This window comes from Lingula anatina, chromosome 4 (genome assembly GCF_051362555.1).
Source record: "Lingula anatina isolate TDL-2025a chromosome 4, LinAna3.0, whole genome shotgun sequence".
Classification (NCBI taxonomy): domain Eukaryota; kingdom Metazoa; phylum Brachiopoda; class Lingulata; order Lingulida; family Lingulidae; genus Lingula; species Lingula anatina.
The window spans coordinates 17,904,213-17,916,694 of record NC_141770.1 but is presented as its reverse complement, the minus strand read 5'-3'; the positions used below and the strand labels follow the sequence as shown (position 1 = coordinate 17,916,694).

The 12,482-nt window shown below is 34.2% G+C and overlaps 1 protein-coding gene across 1 annotated transcript in view; it reads left to right on the top strand.

Annotated features, from left to right (window-relative positions):
* LOC106169538 (uncharacterized) overlaps window positions 1-12,482 on the top strand; it is a 31,627-nt gene that overhangs the window by 5,110 nt on the left and 14,035 nt on the right. The window lies entirely within an intron of this gene.

The following is a 12,482-nucleotide window of genomic DNA, read 5'->3' as shown; positions in this document are numbered from 1 at the left end:
TTTTCATTCTGAGGACATGATTAAATGTCATAAGTTCTTTTTAAATTTTTTCTTCAAAATTTGAGATGTATACAAGGCATCAAATCTGTCCTTTCTGAGTATCAGAAGGGCAATGAATGTGACTCTCTTTTATTCATCACCCTGAAATTCAGAGTACTGGTTATGGATTATCTTTAGTCCAGCACATAATTTCCTTCACCCTAAGTTTCAGTATCGATGTTCACTCTTTTCTACCTGGCTTATATCACTCTGAATTTCATAGCAGACATGGGGAAAACTTTGGAGGTACTGAAGGTCTGGAGGACCTGCTCTTCAAGAAATTTGCAGGTCTTCTTAATTCTGTGCAGGTCTGTTAGTCAAGGATACCTATGGTTCATTTTTATGTATTGTATTTCCACATAAACCTTGCTGGTCAAAAGGATCTGCATTATCAAAAATCTTGCCAGTCCTCTGATTTTTAAGGCAGTCATAACTGGTCACACCGACAGTTTCCCCATGTCTGTCATAGTACCAGTTGAGTTCTTCTTTACACAGAATTTTCTACCTATACTAATAGATGTTATAATAAGAATAATAGGAACTGTTTAATGGTGCAAGGTTGACTGTGACACTTGGGGTGCTTTCACACATTCTGGCATTATCTACAGTATAAAGCTTTTTTGAGAATGAGAAACTGATTGATGACATTTTCTGATGATACTCGGGGGATCAAATATCTCATTTCACTCTTGTCGAGATGAAATAATGTTGTTCATGGCGCCTCATCATTTATAGTGCCAGGATTTTGAAGGTTTGGTAAAATAATGTTACTAGGGAATCCTTTCAATTTGCGTCTAAAAGTTTGGTTAATGCTCAAGGTTTCATTTTCTACCAGTAAACTACAGTTTGAGGAGTTGATTTATTATTTATATCACTGTTGCCAGAGAACCTATAACTATGTCTATTTTTGGTTACAAAGAAGTTATGTTATTCAGCGCTATCATTTACAATTTTTTTCTGTCTGGTGTCTCAATCACAACTGTCGAGACTTTCCATTTCAAAAAAAATTTTACAGTGCTATTAGTCATGTGTTGAAAGGTCATTTTATTTAGATTGATATTGGTAAAAAGAGGATCTTGGGTTTTGGAAGGTAAAAATTTGTATCAATAAAAAGAGTGTATTGCAAGGTCAACCTTTTTAGATAATGAAAACAACGTGTTGGTTGTCATGTAGAAATAAACCATTGAATTGAAAATGGATAAAATATCAAATCCTTGTGCATGGACTGGCAGAACAATGATTTGTGAGTAGGAGAAAACTGCTTTCTTGCCACAAGGAAAATTCATTTTGGAGGGTACCTTTAACCTAACCTTTTTTGTCACTAAGGCTTATTTATGTGAACATGGTAATTATAAGTGGTAGCTTTTTTAAATGTTCACCCCACTATTAGTTTCTCTGAACGTTTCAGTCAGTTAGGTCTCAATTGACTTTTATAGTTTTATGAGGCCTGAAAGAAAATAAGGCATTAAACCAAATTGTGCTGAATACTAAAAAATAAAATTTCGGAATGAGTGAAGTGCTTGAAATTTATGAAGAAATACCACATGCAATTTAAAGAATGGCTACAGATGTAGGAAGAAATTTCCTGCTTGATACTCAGTTTCATTGCTTTCTTTTTCTCTATTATCCTTTTATCTTTTGTCCTGAAAACAGAACTTCATAAAATCTATTATTCTGTCACATTGGGAAACAACAGGTATTGTAAACTCTGAATTATTTGAACATGGTTGTGTGTAATTAACAATAATCTTGCTGTGTGGTTACAATAGATTTTTTCTTATTAATTCAATTTGGTATTTCTTAGACAAGCTTGGGGTGTTTATTTGACTACACTATCGCGTAGACATGCACCCCCCCCCCCCACACACACACACAAAGGTAGAAGGAAGGAAGGAGGGAGAAGAGAGAGAGAGAAAGGAAGTTAATGGCACATTAGATAGATGCACAGCAATCATAGACATAAACTTCTCTTCTGTCTTTACTCATAGTCAGGGCTCCCATTACGATGGCATGAGTCAAAAATATATGAATTATTAATTTACAACAAGGTTTACTCTTGCTATAATGCTAGCATTAGCAATTCACCCCCTCCCCCCCAAAAAGGATAATAATAATAATAATAATAACAATAAATAGATAAAAGGATAAAAAAATTTAACAAATTTTTTTTAAGTTGCAGTTTGTTAAAGTTATTTTTTTAGCTTAAAAATATCTAAGCATGTATTAGCAATATTATCAAGATCATTTGCATGTTATGCAAGGCTTTAAATGATTGAAGTCATGAGATTTTCTCAGTCTTTTTAAATCCACATTAATATGGCCACACCCCTTGAAGATTTCAAAGACTAAATCTTGAAGTTTCTGACCTTAATTGCCCTCTGGCCTAGTAAGACCAGCATGGCAATAGCTCAAACTGCTCAATCCCTGATCAAATATTCTGGTCACTTAATGGTCCTCCAATTTGGTAATTGTTTTGCTTGACCTGACCAAAACAGACCACCGTTCTTCAATGCAGATTGCAATTTAAAAGACGAATAATAAATTCACATATTGATTATCCATATGCACATTCCTCTGGCTTCTGTATAAACAGCCAGGCATGTGGATATGTGATATTCAGTTTGTATTGATCCGAGATTGATCCGAGCCCTCCAGTATAGTATAGTCGGTGGTGGATGTAGAACAACATCAGCCGTTAACGAGTTAGACAGTGGTACATTATAGATTTTACTTACAAAGTCATTAAAGAGTGAACTGAAAACAGAATTGTGAAGTTCTGCAACTCTTCCGGAGATCAATGTGCTGAAGGGGATTTGTGTGGGTTGGAACCTTGTCCGATAAGAAGTTGAAACGAGTTGCGAAGGCAGTCGGTGTGGAAGAACTTCAAGAATTAAATTCAGCACTAGGTTAGTTGCATGTCTTGGACTTAACTTATGAGAGTCCTAAGAGATTGATTAAGGGCGAGCTGGGAAATTGAGCTTTTTTTTTTCTGTGACACTTGCTGAGATCAGTTGCACTAGTGAGAGTTGTTTAACACTGGTGTGGGTCGAGACGTGGAAGAACTTAACAAATGAGCTGCACAGACGTTAAACCTAGAAGAATGTCACGAAATAGCACATGGGTTAGTTGCATGTTTTAGGAGGTTAAAAGTCGATAAAGGGTAAATTGGAAACAGAATGTGCCTTCTTTAGGAGACAGTTGCTCATCTGAGATCATTCATTTGCACCCTTGCGGGCCAGAGTCAGATAAGTAGTTTTAAAATTAATTAGTAAGCTGGCATTAAGGTGATTATTGTAGAAGAAAGACATGAATTAGCACATACATTTATAATGTACAGTGTTGATAAGGGGTGTGCTGGAAATCGGAATCTCTTTTTCTGAGATCAGTTGCAGAAGTGTGATCACTCAAGTTGGAACAGAGTCGGGAAAGAAATCCAAGTCAGTTGCAAAGGTGATAAATGTAGGACAACTTAAAAAGATTAGCAGTAAGATGGTGGTAATATTTGCTATAGATTTTATGTACAGAATCGTTAAAAGGTGATTATGTCTTGATACTCCGTGAGATCAATGCCATAGACCCCATTCCCAGAGATTAGATCGATCCAACTAGATCGACCTAACTCCCTGGGGGTTCACGCTAAATAGCTGTCAGCAGAGGGGGCACGAAAGTTAATTACCCCCTTACAGCTTGTAGTAGGTGGGACGGACATTTAAGCCAGATTATCTGACAGTAATCTAGTGAGACTCCCCATAGGTCGATCTAAAATCTATGGGAATGTGCCCATAGGGTCTGGGAGTGAGTTGGAGCAGTCATTTATGAAAGAAACTGCATGTATGTTTCGGAGATGGTGTATAATTGTAGAACCAAATCAGGCATTTACTAAACAGTATATTATGGGTAGGACAGTGTTACTGAATGTTATGATTTTACTAGTCTAAGAATTCTTGGATGGTAAACTTGGAAGATAAATAAAAGTTGTCCATTGCTGAGGTCATTGTCAGTTGTGTTTGTGTATGTGTGTGTGTGTGTAAACATAAAAAAATAGCATGACTTTGGGACATTTTCAAACACTGATAGTATATAGACCAGCATTTGAAACAGAAGCAAAATTTTAATTGTAGTATATTGATTTTACTCACAAGAGCCATGGATAGATGAATTATTGAGGACATGGTATTTCACTGTAACTTGCTGACTGGTCAGTTTTGCTGGTACAAAAACTTCATTAGATTTACTATATTTTTTGTAATTTTTTTCTAATGAGTGTGTGGTTAGGAAAGTGGAACAAGAGATGCAGTTCACCATAGCTGTCTAGAATACAAGTAAAATACATGTAAAATATAAAGAAAGGCTTGCATGCAAGCTGCAATTTGATTTCCCATTGCAGAATGTGAGCTGAGACTTCCCACTGTGCCTTAGGCTGTAAAATCAATCTATGAGTGATCCTCAGTTACATGAGAATTGAAGAAAAGTTCAGATATACTTGTGTCATGGTGCTGCAAATGATAGGAGTGTTTCAGATGTGATGTAATATACATGTTGCACAAAGGAAAAATTGAGAAAATGAATATTTGAAAACTAAAGAAAATATCATAAAAAAGCCCAGTTTGAAATATATGCTTGGTTTATGCTTAACACAAGTGATATATGTACAACTTACTCCTAAATCAACGTGATTTGCCTCTTACAGAAATGGTAGGTGAAGTAATATCTGCTTGTAGATAAATGAAAGCCTTGCAGTATTTACTGTGACTAATGATTATCTTTCACTGCAAGCACCATATTTCAGTAATGCACATGTAGCTTGTAGTAAAGTTTTAAATTATGCAGGTGTGATTCCCAGGCACTTAATTTTTTTAGAGGTTACTGAAAACACTGCTGCCAGCATGCCTCTTTAGTCTTATGTATAATCTCTGAATCTCTGGGTGTTTCCATGCATGGTATTGATAGCTGCCTAATCCTTCCCAATATATGCTGTTCTTTACAGAAATGGACAATAATAATAATAATAACTGTAATAAAATAATAATTTTATTAAATAATAATAATTATTATAATAATAACAATAATTGAAATAATAATAATAATAATGTTTATTTTAACCAATTTGATAGAAAGCATCCAAATTATTGAAGTTAAACGTCATCATGTGTGCTGATTATGATGATATGAGATCCCAGTACATACATTGCCTCAGAAACTCAGGGTAGCATTTTATTACAGAACTGAAAATTGGGACAATCTATAGTACTACACTGGCTGCAAGGAGTGGCTGTAGTAATTAATCTGTGTTGGTGGTTATAGGATAATGAAAGTTTCATTACATAAAATTTTGTGTCTGATAATGTGTATATTTTGGGTCACTTGTTATAATTAAATGTTTGCAGATAAGTTAGCTGTTGTGAGTTGATAGAAGATTTCACTTTGTAGAAAAGGAGTACTGATTCGGAGGCAATTTCTTTAAAATTAGAAATGACTTTATTATTGTTAATAGGCCTCTGATCCTTTATACATTTTCTTGGCATGGTATAAGTTTCCATTATACTTATGATTCTGACGAAAGTTGATCTGTGTGGTAGTGATTTTCAATAATAAATTTTCAAACTGTTCAATTTCTACACAGTTTATTGTGTAGAAATTGAACAGTTTGAAAATTTATCATTATGAATTATATTTATGATATGAAAATGGTGGCAAAAATGATAATCATAATTATTATGAAAAGAAATTTTCTGGCAAACATGGGGAGTTTCATTGTCATCAACTTGAAACTGCAAACTACTAGTACTTATATATACTGTAGATTATGTGCATATTCAAGTTTTTTAAAAATATAATAATAATAATAATAATAATAATAATAATAATAAAGAAAACACTTTTCTGGCAAAGATAAAAAAATTTTATCAGCAATTTGAAGCTGCATGGTGTTTTAGAAATAGCTGCAATAGAATCAACCTGATGTGTAAATTAGTGACGTGTTTCCTCTTGCTCTTTGCCAGTCAGGGCTCAGGAGCTTTCTCAAAGCCTTCTTCATATCCTCTTGGGAAATAAAGATGTTGATGCCTCGGATATTGGTTTCACAGTATTACTTTTAGAGGAAGTGCAATACAGAGGTATCAGATCTACTTGGAAAGTGAGTTTCAGATGCACAGTGCTTGTATTTTATACATGTACAACCACTGGTTCAGCTTCGATGTCAATGCATGTACTTTGGATACAAATTTTCATGATTTGAAGGCTATGGACAATAAAACTAAAATGTTTGTTTTGGAAACAGAAGTTTTATTGGAAGTCACTGATGTCTTCTGTGACAATTACTTGTGTGGATTTAAAAGAATTCAATTTGTAATTTTTTAAGAAGCTGAAGGCAGGTCTGTATTGGAGATGGGCTGACCTAATTTAGTGCAATTCATTGATATCTTGGTAGGAGATCTGATTTTTTGACTAATTTTCTGAGATGGGTTTTTACATGTACTGATTAAGATGAGCCCTTCTTCTAGAAAGTGGCTTAATTCTGTAGTTCTTTGCACCTCTGTTTTTGCCTTGGTTTGAAATAACCCCAACTCCCACACACACACACACACACACACACAAGCCCATGACACAGCCATTGATAAATGTTTTTCCTGTGCTAGTAAGGTAAAGTTGTCCCCAGGTTAGTCTTGCATTCAGAGATTCATGTTGGGCTCCATTGCATTGTCAGTCTATCAGGTATTCTGCTCAGAGTGCTGCTCGTGATTGGGGTAGGTCAAGAATGGTGGGACGGGGGGGGGGGGGGGGGGGGGGGGGGGGGGGGGGGATGAGGTTAAAATTAATCTTTGCTCTTAGCTTGATGCTATAAAAATTTTGATCCTTAATTGGAGAATTCTCTGAGGTTGTCTTAAGCAGGAAAACCTACTGGATGTAGATAACTTAGTCAGATGGTCATCATGGTTTTTTAAGATTTTATTATGGTGCGCATTTAACAAATGCAGTTGAAATCCCTTAACACATTAAGAGAGAACTTTGAGCCAAAGAAAAAGGCTAAATGAATTTTTGGGAGAAATGCCAATGGAGAAAACATCCTTCTTGCCAACTTGTAGACAAGTTTAAGAAAAATTCTGTTAGAAATCTTGATTGATTTTGTGTGTGAACAAGCCAGTCATCTCCTGGAAATGGAACTTAGGGTGCATTTCCAGAGATTTAGATCAATCAAACTAGATCGACCTAACTCCCTTGGGGTTCACGCTAAATTGCTGTCTGCCGCCCGTGCATAGAAGTTAATTACCCCCATACAGCTTTAAGCTGGCTAAGCTGACAGTAATCTAGTGAGACTCCCCATGGGGATAGATCGTTCTAAAATCTGTGAGAATGGGGTCTTAGACTAGAAAGATGTAAAGAAGAATTAGATTTAAATTTGTGCCTCAGTTTCAAAGCAGGAGAGTGGATCATGATTAGAATGTTAGAAAGTGGCAATTAACTGGATATACAGGGGTAATATTTATTTGGTGCACTCAACTCATTATATGTTGACGTTGGATTGCATTATTCCTCTGACTTTAAATAATTGAATGTGACTAAAATTGCAGTATCTCTGACTCTGTTAAATGGCCTCAGAGACTAGTCTAAATGTTTTTGTCTTTTTTGAAAAAAAAGTGTTGGAGTGGAGTGTTTACAACATAATGGTTTTCACAATGTTTATATCTATTGTTTTTCAGTTTACAAAAAATAGAATAATACTTGAAGACAAATGGGCCCATACTCAGAAGGTGTCCCTTCCCCTCCACCATCTCTCTTATTGCTTGAAAGCTTAACATTTTTTAATTTAAAGAACAACACTTAAAGCAGAACAACATGGCAGATCAACATGGGGGTAATTTATTGGTGCAAAGTACATGTATTCTACTAAAGCATTTTGATCACATTTCAGTACTATTCCAATAATGCCCTGTGTCAGCTTCATCTTTCCATTAATTCAAACCATTATTATTATTATTATTATTATTATTATTATTACAGTCATAAATTATTACAGTCAAAAACAAAACAACATAACATTTAAAAAAATGATTCCATGTCAGGGGCGGATCCAGAGATATTTTTTGGCAGTCTTCCAAATTAGCTTTGTTGATCCATCCTCCATTTTTGACTGTCTTCCGACAGAAAATATTAGATACTGTCAATGTTAACTTGAAAATCTGACCCTCTTCCGGAAGACCCAAAAGACCGCCTCAATCAACCCTTGCAGGTTTCCAGTAATTTTTTTAATTTGCATTGACATGTTGGATGTTGCTGGAAAATACCTCATCTTAATATTGAGGATCGCGCAGTGCTTGTTATCCATCTGTTCTCTTTATTTTATTTTTGAGTATTTTCTGTGCTTTAATAGTACTTAACTGTCTGCTACTTTGGGGCATAAAACCATTATGGTGATTGCTTTCTGTATATTAATAGCTTTTAATATGAAGTCATATCCCTAGGGAAATGGTGTGATGTTGCTACGGTTCCTATGCTCATATCTAATTGTCATATTTTATTGTCAATGGTTGAACTTTGGTTGAGCCCAGACACTATAGTCTCTCAAATGTGTTTACACTGCTTGTCAAATTGAATGTTAGTTTTTGGTTGAATTTGGTTTCCATACAAGGCTCTGTTTCCGAAAATCATGTGTATTCTTTATGGCATTTAGAGTAGTGTTTTTCATTAAACATGGTTTGATATAAGACTCTTTCTATTGTAACTTGTACATTGTGTTTGCTTTTCTGTATGGATTTAGAACAATAGTTTTTGGTTGAACTTGGTTTTAATCCTATATGTCACCCAGTCTGTTTTGTTGTTTACTCCATTATTCAGAATGGCAGTTTCTTCTTTATAACTTTAAATAATATCCCACGCGCAAAGAAATATAATTTTTTTCTTCGGTACTGCTGATTTTATCATGTTGCGGATATCAATACTGATATAAATTGGAATGGAATGTTGCAAATTTACTCAATCTGGCACTTGTAATCTGTAGTGCTGCTGAATTATAGAATGATGTTACTTAATATATAATTATAGTAAAGTCAGGAGTAAATGGAAATGTAAATTTAATATAAACTTGTTTATGTATAGAGATGGTAGAGTTTTAAAATTTTAACTATAATTTTATTCTAATTAAGTTTATAATTATTTAATATTATTATTATCATTAGTAGTGAATGTTAAATTTACCAAACTACAACACTGATTTTATGATATAAAATGTCATACACTGAGAGAATGGGGATGAAATTTGATATTTTCAAGCTTTTTATGAAAAAAATATATAAATCACCAGTACAATTCATGGTGCATTTCCCACCAATAAATCATCCCCTTTAACTTCCACTTGTTACAGTCTCAGTGGGATTATTGTATTTTCTCTGAGCAAACATTGGCAAATGAAGAATATTTGGCACTCACTGATTGGTTCTGGCAGTTTTACTGGTTGCATTCAGACAAGGTTTTAAGTTAGACTTGGTACACAGCTAGATTGCATCATCAAACAACCATGCAAACTCATTCACCATTAAAGTAAAACATGTAAGTGACTCACTGGGACCTCCTTCATCTAAAAGGAAATCCCCACTGCACATCGGCCATTTTAATCCCTGGTCATCTACATCTTTTTCCATTGATTTAATTTAAAGTCATTTATATTTACCTTAATTATTAATTACCAGGGCCTTATATCAGACAGATTTGGCAGTGCTCCTTAGTATGAATTGTCTTATCTTGACAATGAGTAATTTCAACACCCATTGCCTCCCACATGCTATAGAACCTCTGATTACCTTAAATTATATATCCTGATATCTTTTTACATTTGAAATGTAGAGATATTCACACTGTTTGACACCCTGAGTTTCAGATAGTAGAGACTCAAGTGCCCAGGCCTCGGAGAGATCTGGTTAACTCAGGGTGGTAAATGAGGGCATTGGGGGTAATTTATTGGTGCAAAGTACATGTATTCTACTAAAGCATTTTGATCACGTTTCAGTTCTATTCCAATAATGCCTCATGTCAGCTTCATCTTTCCATTAATTCAAACCATTATTATTATAACAGGCATAACCCAAATTGCTATATATATATTCTAGGATTTAAAATAAGTTATTTTGATTCCTTGATATATTTAATAACCAGTTGTTTCTAGCTTATTCATCATCTTTTTTACTTTTTGACATTAAATTCACTTTTGTATTAGAGTTTTATATTTTTTATTATTTAAGCACTAACATTTGTTTCATTGTGTCTAGTTGTTAGAGTTTATTTGACCATAAGAATTTTTTTAATTTTTCAGAAAACACTTCTTGATAAAAACTCATGAATTTTAATCAGTGAGAATCTGTGATTTCTCTCACAGAATATATACCGCGAGCATATTTCTGGAAATCCAGACAGTAGGGCCTTATAATGGTCCTAAAATGGATAAAAGAAATATCATTGATCCCTGAGACTGCCTAGAGTACCCAGTCTTATTGATATACGTGAAGTGAAAGCTGATTACTTTTTAGGACCTATAGGTGGATAAAGAAGATGAGATTGATCTCTAAGAGGGATTGAAATCAATAATTTTGTCAGTGGAAAAATGAAAGGAAGGTTTGAGAGTATTGATCCGATGCTGCTAGCAGACGTCAGAGGGGTTAGATTCAGTCGATAGCCTCGACCTCTTTTAGAAAAGAATCTGTTACTTCAATTCTGTATACATGTTTCAGTGCTCATGTGAGTTGGACCAATTTGTCATTTTTTGAAATTTTACAATTTAGTTATTTTGAACATAAATTGATGTGTACTAGAAGGCATTTGTTTCAATTCCTGTTTCATTCAGTATCACAAGTATAAAACTTTTTTAAGTATTGTAAATTTGTCAGGTGAATGTTTTATGATTATGAAGGGACCGATGTCACTTCATCACATCACTTTCGTTGTTTTTATTCTATTTTATTTATTTATTTATTTATTTATTTATTTATTTATTGTGTATGTGTGTTTTGCCTTCTAACATTCAGATCACATTCAAGTTATATGTACATGTACGTATAGCTGTTGTTCACTTGAGACTAGCTGTTACCAATATAGAATCCAGTCATCTTTCTGGAAAAAAACATAGCCTTGGTAAAGGAATTCTTACATGTAAAAGGTAATACTTGAAGCCCTGTAGGGCCACATCTTGATTGTTTTTGTGTTGTTCAGCCTCGTAGGTGTTAGAATAATTTGATCATGTAGTTATTGGCAGATGTCACAGGGGGTAAACCTCCGTAGTCAATATCGTAACACTGAGAGAGGAAAAATGATGTTTTCAATTCAGTGAGATGATTTGTCTTGTGTCCACAGTGAAACTAGACAGATCAATTCATGATTTTCTTAATTACTCACTAGATTTTTGTGGAGAGATCAAAAAACAGAGAGAGAGAGAGAGAGAGAGAGAGAGAGAGAGATTTTGTGTGAAATGTGTTTAAGGATATTTTGATTAAAAAAATGTTTGTTAATGTGATTAAAAAAATGTTTGTATGTGTAGTTTTTTTTTTTTTTTTTTTTTTTTTTTTTACTTCGCTACCTTGAATTTTGCATCACCTGTTAAAAACATAAAAACATAATAGACTTTAATTGTATTGTACAGGTACTTCCAAAATTTACTAAAATTGCCTCAAAAAATATTGCAGCTATCTCCTTTAAAATGACTACAAATGTGATCAGGTAGATAGTGTACATATGTTTTTGTCTATACCTTTGAACTGTCATAGTTTCATTACAAGACATTTTGTTACACAGAATATATTATACTGTTATCCAGTGGTGTTTCTAAAAAAAACAAACTGTTGACAGAAATATGCTGTATGTTTTATTTCCTTCCAGTTCTTTTCTTGCAGAGTGATGAACTTTGTAGCCTTGGATTTTTTTTTTTTTTTCAGTAAGTTTTAAATTTTTCTGGCGAGGCTGGATTAGCACTGGTGGCTTGGAGTCATGCATATATACTCCATAGAAGCACTGAATCACTTATGGAAGGGCAACTTGTCACTTATTAAATGACTATTGGGTAAATCAGCAGGAGCTTATCTCTTTTATAGCTGTATTAAGCTTATTTTACTTTTGATTGGCAGTGGACTGAATATTAAAACATCAAAAGATTTGTCTGATTATTTTTCTGAGACATTTGATTTTATACCCAGTCCTCTTTCCCAGGAGTTAATCAATATTGTTTTCATGGTTGCATGTTTGTTTAAAATTTCTTCAAAAAATTAACCTGTAATCCAATCAAATCATTCCATTTGCTCATGTATCCCAGAGTGCAACTCGCAGAGAGGGCCGGCCCTGCATAAGCTTAACAAACATGTGGAAAATCAATAGTAGGAAGGACCATTCCATAGGAGAGCTATTTCATGGTTAAGACTGCTGACTCTGAATACAGGCTTATGTGGTCTCATTTTTCCTAGATT